The sequence below is a fragment of the Salvelinus sp. IW2-2015 genome, linkage group LG20, assembly GCF_002910315.2.
Source record: "Salvelinus sp. IW2-2015 linkage group LG20, ASM291031v2, whole genome shotgun sequence".
In the NCBI taxonomy this organism is placed as follows: Eukaryota; Metazoa; Chordata; class Actinopteri; order Salmoniformes; family Salmonidae; genus Salvelinus; species Salvelinus sp. IW2-2015.
Genome location: NC_036860.1, coordinates 49471317 through 49489455, shown reverse-complemented (window position 1 = coordinate 49489455; position 18139 = coordinate 49471317).

The window sequence follows — 18139 nt, the reverse complement described above, 5'->3', positions numbered from 1 at the left end:
TGTCAGTGGAAGCCCATCATTGGTTATATATGTAGATCTGCCCTTCATCCAGCAGATAACTGGATGCTGAAATGAACACAACGTAACCGTCTCATTTGGATTCAGGTCCTGCGGCAGTGGTGACCTCTCTAGGCGAACTTACTTGGCTTGGAAATCTTGGTGTATTTGGAAAGCAAATGATCTGTGCTCAGTGTTCAACAAGTCTATTTCCCTTTCTATCTCTGAGAATTATACTATTTGTTTAATCCATTCGAGCAGAAAGTGGATTTTGCTGTTGTTGGAAAAGGGTAGCCTTTAAAATGTTTGACATTTTGTGTCTGAAGTGAACAATGTCACTCCATTAATGCACATTAGCATGAAATTCACCAGTTGGGGTAACTGTTGGTGTTTCTCAGCATGCGCATTTCCATATACAGTAAAAGGATCCATGAGCACCAACATGTGAAGTCACAGAAGCATGTCAAATTGGATGTCAAATGAAAGCTAAGAGTCTATATTTTTGAGACATTAAGGCATATGTATATTTTCAATCATTTTCCATCCACAAAATAAGGAATAAGCAAAGGCTTTGATTTCTGGCCAAACAGATGGAAAAGGGTTCTTAGACACCACCTACCAGAAAAGTCTTAAAAGGTACTAGAAATACATCAAAACACAACAATGTTGAAGTAAAGACCATTGCCAACTACATTGAACAAAAATATAGATGCAACATGCAACGATTTCAAAGATTTTACTGAGTTACTGTTCATAAAAGGAAATCAGTCAATTGAAATGAATTAATAAGGCCCTAATCTATGGATTTCACATGACTGGAACATGTGGATCAGAAAACCAGTCAGTATCTGGTGTGACCAACATTTGCCTCATGCAGTGTGACACATCTCCTTCGCATTGACTTGATCAGGCTGTTGATTGTGACCTGTGGATTGTTGTCCCACTCCTCTTCAATGGCTGTGCGAAGTTACTGGATATTGGTGAGAACTGGAACACGTTGTTGCACATGTCGATCCAGAGCATCCCAAACATGCTCAATGGGTGACATGTCTGGTGAGAATACCGGCCAAGGAAGAATTGGGACATTTAGAGATTCCAGGAATTGTGTACAGATCCTTRGATATGGGGCCATGCATTATCATGCTGAAACACGAGGTGATTGCGGCAGATGAATGTTACGACAATGGGCCTCTGCATTGACATTGCCATTGATTAAATGCAATTGTGTTCATTGTCCGTAGCTTATGCCTGCCCATACCATAACCCCACCGCCACCATGGGGCACTCAGTTCACAATGTTGAAATCAGCAAAACGTTTGCGATGCCATACACTTTGTCCGCCATCTGCCCGGTACAGTTGAAACCGGGATTCATCCTGAAGAGCCCACTTCTCCAGCCTGCTTGTGGCCATCGAAGGTGAGCATTTTCCCACTGAAGTCGGTTACGACGCCGAACTGCAGTCAGGTCAAGACCCTGGTGAGGACGATGAGCACACCGTTGAGCTTCCCTGAGACAGTGTGTAAAAATTATTTTAGTTTGTGTAAAAATGATTCAGTTGTGCAAACCCAAGGTTTCATCAGCTGTCCGGGTGGCTGGTCTAAGACAATCCCGCAGGTGAAGAAACCGGATGTGGTCTGCTGTTGTGAGGCCGGTTGGACATACTGCCAAATTATCTAAAACGACGTTGGAGGTGGCTTATGATAGAGAAATGAACAATACATTATCTGGCAACAGCTCTGGTGGACATTCCTGCAGTCAGCATCCCAATTGCATGCTCCCTCAAAACTTGAGACATCTTGTGACAAAACTGCACATTTTAGAGTTGCCTTCTACTGTCCCCAGCACAAGGGGAACCTGTGTAATGATCATGCTGTTTAATCATCTTCTTGATATGCCACACCTGTCAGGTTGATGGTTTATCTTGGCAAAGGAGAAATGCTCACTAATGTAAACAACAGAATGTAAACAAGTCTGTTACCAAATCACTAATGGAATTACTTCAATTGAATTGGCTACAATGGGAAATCATCATAGTCACAAACCACAGATGGGGCACTTGCTACTTTCCTCACTGGCATACTGTTATGTTCAGTCATAACTGTTTTATTTCTCTTTCTGTTATCTGGTGGTCAAAACAAGAATGTGAAAACAGTCTGGTCTCTCTCCCTCTCCATCTCCAGTTAATTTCACCTTTCCCGGTTCTTACTGACACCTACCATGACACCTACCCTCTTTCCATTTACTGTAACCAGGATATACACCCACTGAGCACCAACTGACATTGGATGTCCATGGCGTTGAAAAGTAGTTGACATTTTTAGGTCCGGTCCCGCCATAATTTCAACGTCCACAGACTTGGCCAAAACATAGAAGTCCATGATTGGTTCTGAACCTTTCATACAGTAGATATAAACTCAAAAAAGAAACGTCCCTTTTTCAGGACCCTGTCTTTCAAAGATAATTCGTAAAAATCCAAATAACTTCACAGATCTTCATTATAAAGGATTTAAACACTGTTTCCCATGATTGTTCAATGAACCATAAACAATTAATGAACATGCACCTGTGGAACGGTCGTTAAGACACAAACAGCTTACAGATGGTAGGCAATTAAGGTCACAGTTATGAAATCTTAGGACACTAAAGAGGCCTTTCTACTGACGCAGAAAAACACCAAAAGAAAGATGCCCAGAGTCCCAACTCATCTGCGTGAACGTGCCTTAGGTATGCTGCAAGGAGGCATAAGGACTGCAGATGTGGCCAGGGCAATAAATTGCAATGTTCTTACTGTGAGACGCCTAAGACAGCGCTACAGGGAGACAGGACGGACAGACAATCATCCTCACAGTGGCAGACCACGTGTAACAACACCTGCACAGGATCGGTACATCCGAACATCACACCTGCGGGACAGGTACAGGATGGCAACAACAACTGCCCGAGTTACACCAGGAATGCACAATCCCTCCATCAGTGCTTAGACTGTACGCAATAGGCTGAGAGAGGCTGGACTGAGGGCTTGTAGGCCTGTTGTAATGTAGGTCCTCACCAGATATCACCGGCAACAACGTCAGCTATGGGCACAAACCACAAACCCAACCCTGGACTAGACAGGACTGGCAAAAAGTGCTCTTCACTGACGAGTCGCGGTTTTGTCTCACTGGGGTGATGGTCGGATTCGCGTTTATCATGGAAGGAATGAGCCTTACACCGAGGCCTGTACTCTGGAGCGGGATCGATTTGGAGATGGAGGGTCCGTCATGGTCTGGGGTGGTGTGCCACAGCATCATTGGACTGAGCTTGTTGTCATTGCAGGCAATCTCAACGCTGTGTGTTACAGGGAAGACATCCTCCTCCCTCATATGGTACCCTTCCTGCAGGCTCATCCTGACATGACCCTCCAGCATGACAATGCCACCAGCCATACTGCTCGTTCTGTGTGTGATTTCCTGCAAGACAGGAATGTCAGTGTTCTGCTATGGCCAGCGAAGAGCCTGGATCTCAATCCCATTGAGCACGTCTGGGACCTGTTGGATCGGATGGGTGAGGGCTAGGGCCATTCCCCCCAGAAATGTCCGGGAACTTGCAGGTGCCTTGGTGGAAGAGTGGGGTAACATCTCACAGCAAGAACTGGCAAATCTGGTGCAGTCCATGAGGAGGAGATGAACTGCAGTACTTAATGCAGCTGGTGGCCACACCAGACACTGACTGTTACTTTTGATTTTGACCCCCCCTTTGTTCAGGGACACATTATTCCTTCTCTGTTAGTCACATGTCTGTGGAACTTGTTCAGTTTATGTCTCAGTTGTTGAATCTTGTTACGTTCATACAAATATTTACACATGTTAAGTTTGCTGAAAATAAACGCAGTTGACAGTGAGAGGACGTTTCTTTTTTTGCTGAGATTATATGTTTCAAAAGTTTGGACGGCACAGTTCTGTACAGTACAGTAGAGTACAGTAGAGAACAGTATAGTAAAGTACAGTAAAGTAAAGTAAATAAAAAAGTATTCCACAGTACAGAACAGCAGAGTTCAGTACAATACACTACAGTAGAGCACACTTGAGTAAAGTATGATGTTCTACTGTATTGTACTGTACTCTACTGTATTGTACTGTACTGAACATATCTACTATACTGTACTGTACTGAACTCTACTCTACTCTATTGTGATGTGCTGTGCTATGCGGTACTGTACTGTACTGTACTGTGCTCTACTGTGCTGTACTGTGATGTACAAACTTGTGAAACATAGACGTCCATGATTGGTTCAGATTTGGTTTTGCCCGGACCAACCAAATGCGGTCTTGTTTGGGGGTGGAGGTCATTAGAATAATAGTATATAGAATAATAGCCAAATATGCAAAGGAGGATATTGCATATTTCTACTTTTGTGTACCTATTCAGGATACATCACCATAAACAGAATGATATTCATATCCATAATTATGCATGGCTGTGTAGTACAGATCAGTGGCCCATGATGTAATTCTCTTACCGTAATTTTATTACCAGGTGTAAATCCACCTATCTTAATGTAATTTGATAACCAACCTTTTTTAAAGTCAAGGTGTCATGTCATATGTGACACCCCATTATTTCTGCAGACATCTTTGATTCTTAATTCGCAGCAGATATTTAACAGAGTTTTTGGAAAACAAGGTCACTAAAAACTGTTAGATTTTACAGATTTTCTGTTACAAACTTTGCATCTGCCTAGTTCTTCCAGTAAATTAGTTTTTATAAAATGTTCAGTAGAAATTTGTGCATAGAGTTGTATGGTTTGATAAACTTTGAAATGAATGCTTTCTGTTGGGTAACATTTTGATGTGAGTCTTTGTGTAATTCCTTTACTGTGGAATTGCCCGCATACAATTTTGGAATTAGGCTATTGTAATGTAAATTAACAAACACCAGGAAATAAAATGTAAATCTAGGGAAAGTAATGACATCACTGTTAATTCAACTGAAATTAATAGGTACAGAATGCCATGGTGCACAGAGGAATAAATCAGCATGCTATCTTATTTGGCAACACAAAAGAATGGCAAGACATTATTTAAAAACAAGAAAACTTGCTAATTAGAAAACAGAGATTCAAATCATTCTCCACGAAGGTCACCTCCCTGTAATTGAAACTTGTTTTCACATTTCACATTACATCCTGCGGTGTAATGTTTTTGCAAAGAACAAATAAATCAATTCCAGGAATGCTACTGTGAAAAATCTACTTAACACACGAATCAAGAGAATAATGACTACATTAGACATGCTGCTCAATCAAAATGAAGGATGAGCATGTTGTGTTATGGTATCAAATGTATGGCATCGTAATATCAGGGAAATGTTTTGTTGTGATCAACATTTATGAGGAATTCTAAAGCTACAGTTGAATCAAGCCAGCCAAACAAAGCTCTATTCTTTCATATGCACCCGATTAAGTGTAAAACGCACACATTTCATATAATTCAATTTACTTGATGCCACTTTTGTGGGATGTTTCTTTATTCTCAAACTTGGCAGACAATTATTGTGATACTCCAACCCCGTCACACACGTCTATATTCCAAGTCGATAGGTCTCTCCCCATGAGTTTGGTTGCCTCAAGGTACTTCTATAGCCAACCAGTATCGCTGGATTTTCTGCCTCTGCATTTTTGTCTGGTTGCTGTCCAAGGTCCTGAAACAGCAGTGAGAGGTTTACAGGTTCACATACTGAACAAGCACATCTTTTCTCACTTCTGTTAAAAAATCMGTATAAATATACAAACTTGCATAACTTTTTTATTCTAACATTTACATTTTAGTCGTTTAGCAGACGCTCTTATCCAGAGTGACTTACAATTAGAGCGTTCATCTTAAAATAGCTCGGTGAGACAACCACATATCTCAGTCCTAGTAAGTACATTTTCCCTCAATAAAGTAGCTATCAGCAAAGTAAGTGCTAGTAGGAAAAGACAAGTGCAGGTAATTTTATTTTACTTATTTATATATTTTTTTACATAATGTATTTTGCATGCTCAATAATGCCCTCACCTTCTTTTCTCTCTTTCTCTGTGTGAGTTAGGATGAAGTCAAATACAATCCTCACTATGCCTGCAAGATCAGGCCCAGACAACTATTTCTATAGGATAAACAACCAGCGAACAGCCCATGCTTACAATCTTCTGAGAAGATTGAAACTCTAAAGTATGTATTTGTGAAAGGGGCGACTGAAGAACATAAGGGCATTATATTTGCTCGAGGGACAGAACATAGAAACCTCTGCTCCCACTGAAGACAAGTAACTTTGAAGTTACATTATGGACCATAACCATGTCTGATATAAGGAGATGAAAAGAGCAGGCTATTAAAACAGAATCTTACGTAATGCTATTTTATTCACAGGCAATGGAAAAGTTACCCAGTAATTTCATGAAGATATTATTACATTTTTGTCGCTATGTGTTAGCCAGATGGGTTTAAAAGTATTCTCTTTTCCTACAAAGTTCCATTTGAAACCCTAATTATTTGACACACCATTTGAATTTAGTCCATTTCACTGATAAGCATGACAACTGAAGTGGATTCAATAGTTATTTTTCCATTTTGTTTACCAAAGGAAAATCGCTCTTTTATGTTTTAAAGGACATGCAAGCTCTTAAAGACGGACGGAAATGGTCACTCTGACTGACCAGGGCAAGGAGTTTGCACCATTGTGCCACACCATTGTGTTCATTATTAGGGTAAACAAACCAAAAGGACAAAATCTTGTGCCAGGGGAACACAGCTCTTTAAAGTAACACAGCAGTGAAATGCAGGCTTCATCATAGTAGCCTACTGTGTTTTGATATTTTTGGAAAGCAGGTGTGTGGATTTGTATTCTGCCTATGCCATCTGATTGAATCACAGCTACTTAAAACTGTTGAAGCAATTTAAAAGGTACATCCACAATCAACAGAGTCAACATTCTGTGCTAATCAGTGAATCAGGTAGTGTATACCTTCACTTGTCTGACATACATGGTGTTTAGCTGTAATTGTGAGAGTGTACTGTAGCTAGCTGTGATGTATTCTGTGGGCATGCTCTACTGTGTCAGTCTGAGCAGATGAGACGCTTATCTGTGGAGGCTTTTCTACTCTAATTGAATCTCAGTGCTTCAAGTACAATAAACTCACTATATTCCCAGGCTTTCTCTGCATAAATCTCTAGTATGGTGCATGAGTAAATGAGCTCGGAATTCCAAATCATCTTTGTTTCAACAAAGCGTATTGTTTAATTGTATTGTTATCATGTACTGTGTTGAGTCTAATCTGTTGTTACTGTCATGGTGAGATATATTGTTTAGTTATTTTTTCTAGATTTTTTTTTTTAGACAGGGTGTAGGTAACATACTGTACCCCATCCTTCCTCACCAAGCCCAAGGCTGGAATAGGGAAAATATAATAAGATGTTTAATTGGATCGGGCAATTTTTAAATACACCCCTCTCCTTTATTCTTATAAATATTCAATTTGATCTGTTGTCTCAGTATGAGGTCTCAGTGCATCCAGAACTACACAGAGAACTACCTTCAATCACTGGTATCTCAATCATGCAGTATATTACTTCACAAGGTAATGAACATATCTAAAAAGATTATTGTAGAGTTATGGCAGGCCTCCAAAAACCATAGGTTTTTACTGCTCACTGATTAGGTTTTGTATGCCTGCTAAACTGTGCATAAATAATGCATGTAAATAGTTTAATTGTCTTCTAGCCTCAGTATTCAAATTCCAACAGTTCCCGGTAGCCTGTGGTCCTGGAGGGATTTGCTGCACGTAGGCGTACATGTTTTGGTGGAGATGTCCCCGATTCCCTGAAGGCGTAGTTTCAGAGGAATGGTGGCATTGGAGGATGGCCCAGGATCGTTTTTCCACTTCATTTCCACCATGTTTCTCCTCTCAGGCTGCATCCTGCTCCACTCTGCTCTGAGGCTGAGCAGAATGTTAGTGCAGGGATCAGAGACAGTACTGGAGTGGCCCTGCTCGGTAACCACATGGAACGCCCCTCTCTCTCCTCCCCCTCAAACAAACACAAAAAAACCTGAGCATAAATAAAAGATGCAGTCCTAGAATACGACAGACCAGAAACAGATGTAAAAGCAGGGTTATGCCCCCAGCCTAGGGACATTGTTGAAGTATCTCACGTTCATGCTGCTGTGTTTATTCTAATGTTCACAATGAGCTGTGTGGTGAACAGCGAAATAATCCTAACTCATTCTGATCTCATTCTTCAGAACATATTCATCCAAATTATATTATACCGGTGCTTATTTTTGCCTGCATGGTTAATATTAGCAGCAAGAGGCCAGCACATTCATTAGTTGCTGAAAGAGCACTTTCCCCATGATACTATAGAGGAGAATGTAGTGTACGTAGAGGACAAGATATGCGTTAGATATACTGTATGCTCATGGTGTGTTTTACCTTAAGTGTCAGCGCTGCCATTTTATACAACATCAGTAGCAGTGCTGCTGGCCCACTGAGCATCCTTGTGAAAGTAGCCACAGTATTGTTTTCACTCTACATGCTAATGTGCTGGAGCTGATGTTATTGATCACTTTAAAAGCTTTAAAAAAAAAAYAAAGAATTTTCCTCAACTTTACCAAATCGTGTTAGCGGACCATTTGTGGAAGCATTGAGCAGTACAGACTCATTCTTTTTATAATATAGACAGTATATACCGTAGCTCCAAACCCCTTGCAAGAAATGTGCCTTTTCTTAACATGCCACATACAGTAAAGCAGGATCAGTGGACCTCCCACAACACACTGGCATCACATGACTCTATAATCCCTACCCAAATCACCACTACCCACATTAACCTCACGAAGCACAGCCAGCAACCCACTACAATTCAATCAACTGTTATCATACTTAAAATAACTATGATGGACCATGATTCTGAGCTGACTGACCACGACCATTATGCAAACTATGAACTCTTGCCCTGCACTTTATCTATCTATATTTCTTTCCATTATCTTTATACTAAAGTAAGAGTTTAGCTGGGCACATCGCCCTCATAGCCCTCGAGTTTTAACCGAGTGAATATCATGCTCAAGTGCACAGGCAAGGGGGGTGCAGTAAGTGGAGGTAGATTTACCCCCTTCACGGCTTGTTCCCTCCAGAAAGGTTTGTTCCCCTAATGCCCAGTCATCCACCTAATGGCCTCTCTGTTTAATACAATTAATAGCCATTAGTGTTTTTCCAGTTTTGTTTTCACTTGAGAAACTTTGTACAAATAAAACTGCTCAGGGGTAACTAACAGCCTTGAGTGGATTTTTTTTTTAATGTTACTAGCGGTGGGAATAGTATCTCAGCACACAATTATATACATGCAATAGCACCCAAATTAATTACCTGTTTTATGATCTGGCACATTGTTATTTTGTGAAGAGAAAAAGAAGACCTCATATGTGACATCGAGACATGACCACACAACAAAGCCTATTAGCATATTATTTCTGGTTGAGAAACTGTATGCGGTGTGGATTTCAGATTCGCAGCACGCACAGCTATTTATTTTACGCTACTGGGGGTGTGCTGTATAATTATGCAACAATAAAGTATAATATCTGCAGTTATATGGCCTTATGAAAACAGTACAATAGTTATGATATACATGAAAGAAACAGCCTTAAGTATGGGTGCCCCAGCGCACAATGGAAACAGAAGGGGAATAAATAATGTATGTGTTTTTCCACAAATGCACCATAATAGATTGCCCTGACCATGGTTATTTTTACATAATAGATTTTGTGAAGAGAGAGAAGAGGAAGAGAGAGAGAGAGAGAGAGGAGAAGAGAGAGAGAGAGGAGAGAGAAGAGAGAAAGAGAGAGAGAGAGAGAGAGAGAGAGAGAGAGAGAGAGAGAGAGAATTAATAGTCCTTGAATGGTTTTGTACATACACCTATACCACCTATCCTATAATGTTAAGTTATCAAATAATACAAGATGCACTAAGTGCATATTTTTGCTTGGACGTGTCTTTTGCATCTAATATTTCTTTATTAGAATTGATCTCAAGGAGTCGTGAACAAAAGCTTTGGAAAACATGAGTGATGATCAAACAAGTAAATAAAGATTGATGTTTAAATTGAAAATAGATATGAGTGCTATACACCCCAAAATATGCTGTGTTAAAAACCACCCAATTTGAGTTATTTGGTAATCCAGCGCTGGGTAATTACTGGACAAAAAACACACGGGTTATTTTGACCCAGCCAGTTGGGTTGCATAAATAACCCAACATGTTACCCAAACATGGGTTCATTTAACCATCAGTTGGGTTTTTATTCACTTTCATGCTGGGTTTACCCAGCAGCTGGGTCTTTTTTAATGTAATCCATAGGTTATTTTCAGGAGTCGTGGCCTATTAGGGGCGTGGCTTTCATGTAGTAATTTTTGGCCAGCTATGAGAGTAAATGTCATTCCTGTTCATCATGTTAAGTTTGATTTTCCTGGAATATTTATAATATTAATACAATTATATTTACATTATTATAACGAAGTAGTAACTATCCCAACATCGGGATGTGCATAGGCTCTTGAGGAACTCATACACTTGTGTAAGGCTCATAAAAGCTACAAAAGTGTCAGTCTTTAACCTTAAAGTGATAAAAAATACAACAGAACAGATGAATCTGCATGACTTTTACACTCACTGGTGGCCAATAATAACTATCTGAAACCCACATGCCCCTACTAAGCCACACCTCCAGTCTTTTGATCTGAGCCGCTGGGTCATACTGTATCTCAATAACCCAGCAACAATAACCCAGCATCAACAACCCAACCTTGCTCTTTTTTAAAGAAAACAACCCAACTAAGTGACACAATGCATGCAACCTAGCAGCTGGATCATCCAAACAACCTAGCATTGTGTACATCACCCTTTCTGAAAATGCATGTAGAAATGCAATGTGAAACATGAGTATGATATTATTTTTAAGTGGTGGCATTACAAACCAGCCCTTATGGCAAAAAAGGTCAAATACAAGTTTGGCATCAGTGATGCCAGTGTTTAAACGTTTAGGAATGCACGTAATGTGCTTCCCCGATGCTGCTGTTAGAGAAAATTGAAATTGTAAAAGCAATGTGTCCCCCAGCATGTACACAATGCCTCTCTCCCTACCAGTGTTTACTACCGTGGCACAGATTCATTGTTCTCATCAAACATTGTTGTGTGCAATCTTGACTACGTGCTCAAATCTATAATGTTTTCTACCCATCTTCAAGAAAGCAGGAGTCTCCACACTGAATGGCATTTAATGCAAGGTGCAAAAGACTGAGGCCAGGGAGGACAATGTGATGTGAGAAAAGGCTCTTGTTTTACATCCAGTTGCATTTCCATACCCTCGGGGAGAGAGAGAAGCATGTATTTAAGCATGATCCAACTCCAGCCTGAGGAATACGCATAGCGTTACAGTGGGAGACAGGGAGAGACAAGTTAATGTGACACAGACCGCAGCACATACAATTGAGACAATGACCACTCTGAAGCAGTGCAAGACTAGCACCAGTAGTAGTGTGAATGCTATCACTCTGAGGCAGCATAAGACTAGTCTAGTAGTCTTACCACTACTGATGCTATATGAATGCTATCACTCTGAGACAGTGTACCACTAGTACCACTAGTGATACTATGAATACAGAACTATCAAATGTATTTACTGTGAGGTGGCATGTGGTTCGCTTGTGTCTTTTTGTGCTAAGCTGTCATGCCATCAAAGATGCCAAGTAGTCCTTATCTGTAATTTCTTCATCTAGTTGACAGACAGTCATAATGCTATACTGTATTCTCTAAGTCTGATGTATAGACTGCATTCAAATAAGACCAATGTCCATAAGAGGCCATTATTAACGGTTTTCTAACTTAACTCATAAATCTTGCCTTGATCTTACAGGAGCTGAAAAGTGACCTTAATTTTCAATCAAGATATATTCAATTTTTCCCCTTAGGAGAACAAAATGTCCCAGTAGAAAAGTACTGTAAAATGCATTGGTGCTATACCTCATATTTATAGCTTTGCATAAAGGGATCATGGTAATTATGTGCATGCAGACAGCTGTTGGTTGGAGCATGGTGATATCATGCTCTTTGGTCTCACATGGATCAGAGCATGTCATAAGGATGACATACTGTAGATTCCCTGTAACACAGTTCATCATAACAACTTCATTTAGCATAGAGTATTTCATCAGATCACCAGGGATGATGCCTGCCTCTTGTAACAGAGGTGATCGTATTGCAGCCACGCACTGTATATTACCCCACCGGCTCCAGACAGTATTTTTGGCTTGATTTACAACGGGTGTGGACTGTTAATTACCGGGTGACATTGAAAAGCACAGAGGATTTATGATATTCAGCGACCTCCCTTGTGGCAGCTACAGGAGATGAGCACCACAATGGTGAACATCAATGTGTGAGGGGGACAAAACAACATTTCCCTGTTTCTCACAGCAAGGCTTTAAAAGCCACAGGCCTAAACATATTTAGCCTTGTTCCAGGCAGCAAAGAGGCAAAGACCATTTCCCCCTCATATACTTAATAGCCCCACAGTCTGTCACTCTTAACCACAGTTTTACCCTTGTACAGTACACTACACTGAGTATCCACAGATACTTTAGACACTATAAATCACACGTTTCCATCGATGCGGTATTAATGCATTTTCTCATTTGGGGGCTGGCTAGTGGTTTCTCATCACAATCCTGTCATGGGAAGAAGCCAGGATGTAATCCGCTTGCTATTGGGGATGTATTTCTACATCATTATGTTTCCGTGGTCATGAACTTGCATCTGAAAGACATATGAACATTAAATATGCTGAAGTTTCGTTTAATCATGAGTTGCCATGGTGAAAATGTTACTTAATAATGTCGTCAGTTGGTTCGTAGTTTTCTCTATGACTCCTCCCATATTCACAATGGCTGCCAGTTCTTTTGGCAAGGTGGGTCTGTATTTTCCTTCTCCAGATGTCAGGCTTTCACAATGATACTAATATGCCGGAAGCTGTAAAGCATGCTTTTAGCTCRATTGCCTCTCATTATAACATATAAGAACAAGATGTCCAGACTGCCTAATTGCTTTAGAGCATATTCATTATTCACTTATCCATTCAAATGAGTGCTTCTGCAGGGTACTATGACATCCTCTTTGACAATACTTAAATGCTACAGCACGGGTGGATGATATAGAACCAGATCACATTATTCAGACATGCTATGACTGGACCAATGTAAAGAAAAGGAACCCAACAGTATTTAAGAATCCCAACGCGTCTATAAGAGGTGCTGCAGAGATCTGTCCCAGAAATAGCTGCTTAAGCGTGAAAAGGGATTAGATCTATGTGGATAGGAAGAAAAATGTATGTTTTCAATAATGATATGTTTATGTTTGCCGTTCAACAAAACAATTGTTTATGGAAGCATAAAACCTAAAAAATACCCATAGCATAAAAGTCTGGAAGAATTTTAACACAAATTGGTCATAACTGTGTCATAACTCAAGTATTTGGTACTATACTGAAAGGGTTAATCAGGTACACAATTCAGTAACCTCACATTGTCTGTTCCTATAGATAGGGAAGGATGGAGTCCATGGACAGGCATCAGAGATGAGATTTCTCAGTCAAGCACAGAGTGGTTGGCATTAAGTCGTGATTTAAAATCAGGTACCTTCTGTAATTTGTACCATATATCTATCTGCTCACTGTTTACAGACCTCCAACAACAATGTCCATTTTGCTCCATTCTTTTCAAATTCAATGAGATGTGGTTTCATGAAAGGAGCTGGGCTGCAAAAAGGAGAGCAGGAAGAGAAAGCGGGGAGAGTAAACAATGATGAGCCATGAAAGGGTCAGGGTTGGGATGCCTACACAGCCTAGATGACATTTAAGACTTTTCCTCTGGTTTTTGCATGGGTAAAAAAGGGACAGGGACGTGGAGTATAAACCTTTTCATCTGAAGTTTGATCTTTCCCCGAATACAGTCATCTTACAAGTAGAAAGGCTGGCCAAAAGGTTTTCTTGATAGCTGAGAAAGTCCGGTGCTACAGATAAGGAAGTGGATTATACTTCCGAACATAAAGGAAAAGAGGCAAAAAAACACCTGTATTTTCTACCAAGCTGTTATAGGCTTTGATCAGAGAATGAACCCTCTTTTGAAGCACAAAGACATTCTTACAAAGCTCTTTCTATTAGATAGAGTGGCAGGTAGCCTAGTGGTTAGGGCGTTGGGCCAGTAAACGAAAGGTTGTTAGATCGAATCCCCGAGCTGACAAGGTAAAAATCTGTTGTTCTGCCCCTGAACAAGGCAGTTAACCTACTGTTCCTAGGCTGTTGTTGTAAATAAGAATTTGTTCTTAACTGATTTGCCTGGTTAAAAATACACAAGCTAGCTGCTAGTCCTAATTTTTGTTTTAATCTAAATCAACAAATGTTCAACATGCTCGATCGATACTTATCGTGCCACTGGAAATGTACTGACCAAAGCCAGACTCAAAACTACAAAAGTACTCAGGCACACAAAGGGATGAGACAAATAAACCACCCCTGCACTACAGATGTAGAATAAAGCAGTATAACTGCTATCTTTACATGTGGTTTGGGTCGTTTGGTGGATGTTGTAGGTTGTGGTAAAGAGAGTATATGGCCCCACAATGTCATAAGAAAATGAATTTTTTTCTCTGTCCTTATCTCGTTTTGAATTAATCTATGCTTATAAAGCCTTACTACATAATTGATAAGGCTCCCTGTGTTAAAGATGACAGAAAGATAAGAGAATCAGATTAAAAAGACAGAGGTCACTTTCCAAGGACACCGATACTAATGCAGAGGCCAGTTGAATGTACTGGGAACTCACTGTGACAGTTTTTAAAGACAAATTGAGTACAGTATCAAGAGATACGTTGTAAAATCATAGCTGGCGGGAACATGCTGATTTTTAAATGTGGCCCTCTGTAAGTTCTATTGTATAATTTGTGCATTTTATTAGGAAATTGTGCTTTAAATTGATGGTCCAAGATTTTTGAGTACTTCTATGTCACAATATTGTTCAGCACCCGTTTGCTAGTAGGACCTATATGCTCATTAAGTAACTCAGACTCTCCCTGTCATAAACTTTAATTTTAATCATAGGCTTCAATGATTTAGAAAATGTCACCCTCCCTTTACCCTAGCAATTGAGCAAGGTATCATTTGTGCCTTAACAAGGGAGCAAGTAATGATCTATACTATGCCGGAATTAACTCCATTTCAACTCCATTCCTTTTCCTGTTCTACCAATGAAAATAGCATGTAGTGTAGAGTAGGTTACAGTACATGCTAGAACAGCATCACAACAAGGGGACTTTCAAAAAATGAAGCAGTGTTGAATGATCAGATATGTAAGTAAAACTAATTGTACTTTTTATTTGTATTTTTTAAATATAATTGTGAAGTTTATTTGAGATCACGGAATCAATGAATAAGGAATATTGGTGATGCTGAAATATTCTGTCATTGATGCTTAAATTCTGAGAGTGCACAATGGAAAAGCAGGGCACTTGAAAATCTTGGAAGTCTAGACTTAGAAGAGCTAAGAGCTATCCTAGCAGAGCTATCAAGAGTTATCAACCTATTGAGCAAAAATGAGCACTCTGTTAAATTACATATTGCAGTGGTCAAAGAAATAGCACTTTTAAGGCTGTGAAGAGTGCCCTAAACATGTGAAGATATGCTGGAGAGACACAGGTTTGAGACGTTTGAAGATTGCGTAACATGACTGCGCTCCGTTCATGTCTGCATCAAATGATAAAGGCCACACAGTGTTTAGGTGTGCCTCATCTATGATTCCCTAACTAACATCTTACCCAGAACCCACTCTGCTCTCCTCGGCCTGAGGAAAGGTGAGGAATAGACAGAGTGATATCATTACAGAACAAACAAAGTACTAACAGAGGATCTGTACTTTCATTTAGGGACAGTTTGAAATTTGCTGGGMGGGSGGGGGGTCCAACTCAAAGTGTCATAAAAATATATTTTCACATGACCCTCGCCTTGTACTGTCAAAAAAATTGCACACCGTCCCCCCTCAAAATAATGCTTACAAACAACAATAACTGTAGCGACCCTGTGTTTATAAACATTGATTTCGACTTTGCCACTTCAGCATGCTTTTGTGGCACAGTCGATGCCACGCAGGACTATGGGCCAGAAGGTTGAGGGTTTGCCGACCACCATAGACGAGCTCACTCTCCCTGCCTGTTTCATTATGCCTACACTATGATCAGAGCAGGTTGCAGACAATGATCAGCTAGGGGGAAATCATATGTTCCACATTTTGATGCCATATTTATAATTATATAAATACTGTATATGCAAAAGAAATCCACCAATAGGTTTCTGTACCAATGAACCACACAACCAATAAATAAAGCATACCAACTTTGGGCACTTCAATATCATGGTTTGTGTTTCCACACCACAATAAATAGACAGAAAATACATCCCTCCCTACCTTGTAGGCAGTATCGAAGACTTGGCTTGACAATCTCTGAATATCATTAAACTTTTTAGTGTTTTGTAGCAGATGTCTCTTACCATTCATCAAATGGCCACTGCACAGTTTGGATTGATTTATTGATTTTATTTGTCAGTAAAAATATATATATATGTACTGTATTAACACACAGTACAAAGATTTTTTAAAAGTGACCAGGATTGCACAATAAATTCGGGGACCTGTTTCCATTGTGGTTCCTATTTTTTACAAAAATACTTATACAATTACATAGACACAGACAAATTACAGAGATACAGACAAAAAAAGGTTATGCTGTTCACACATTAGCCGGCTTTTGACATTCTTTTTGGTATGGCTTTGAGTTGCTGTGGTAGTTTGTTCCACTAAACAGCGCTGGTATACACAAATGTGTTCTTCCCAGATAGACTCTTATATTTAAAACAGTCAATATTAGAATATCTGGCTCTGGTATTATGCTGGTGGACATCTCTTATGTTTCCATCCAATTGACTTTCGTGGTTAAATTCCCATGTACCTAATAAAAAATAAAAGTGAAATGGGTTTCCATCACATTTTCAACTACTGGGTCTACTGATGGTTTTGTCCCAAAAATGTTGCGTAGGTATAACGAATGTGTTTACTCTAGTATTGGCACGTGCGCTCTAATCAACAGCTCACAGATACAGTGTGGGTATAGCCTGCATGATGAGATTATTATGCATGATAAGATTATTATGGACAAAACTGTGAGATCATTTGTATTTGTCAAACGGCAGCCAAGCATCGATCATCATGTCACCAGAATAAGACCCACCAGAATAAGGAGCATCAAGCTCATCTCTGTGCACTTTCASCACCCTGTGAAGTTCATCATTATTTCATATGTAGCCTAATAAACTGCATGCTTTCCCATGATGTCTTGACATTTGTTATCCAACATGTACTTTACTCGCATAAAAAGGTTGGATGGAAACTTGGTTAATGTCAAGCCATTTTGAGGGTGCTGGAGTTATATTGGACGAATATGCGCAAGCCTACAGGAGACTTTTGTAGTATCCTAATCAGATTAAAACATTATTACTGGTTGTGTTAATGCCACATATAAAAGGTAATACATTTTAAAAGTTAAATGACAAATATTTAGGCTATAGGGAAGCATTAGGTTCTAGGTGCGCTAATAGTAGCTTCTGGGATTGGAGAGGAGCGAAGCTTGTGTTAAACTTTCCTGAATAACTGGGCATGTGTGGCCACATTATTATAGGACAACTTGGGAGAATGATGATCCACAACAGACAGCGCATCTCAGTATCCAAAGTAAAAAATACAGCCAGACTGGCCTGCTACTGTGCCTTTCTAATAGACCCACAGCTGATCCAAATCAAATAAACATTCAAATCATAGGGCTTTTGTGCCATTATTCAAATTACATTTTCACTGCAACCTAGAGTAAAAAMAATTACTCACTTGAAAACAATAATGTAATTATTGCAATTATGCATTGTGGTGTTGTAGGCTAGTCTAGGTAGGATAATTGTATTGTCCCTCAACAAGATCAATAGGGGAGCTTTTTGAGCTGCGTGTCTCATGTCTTCAATGTTCTTTCATGCGCAAT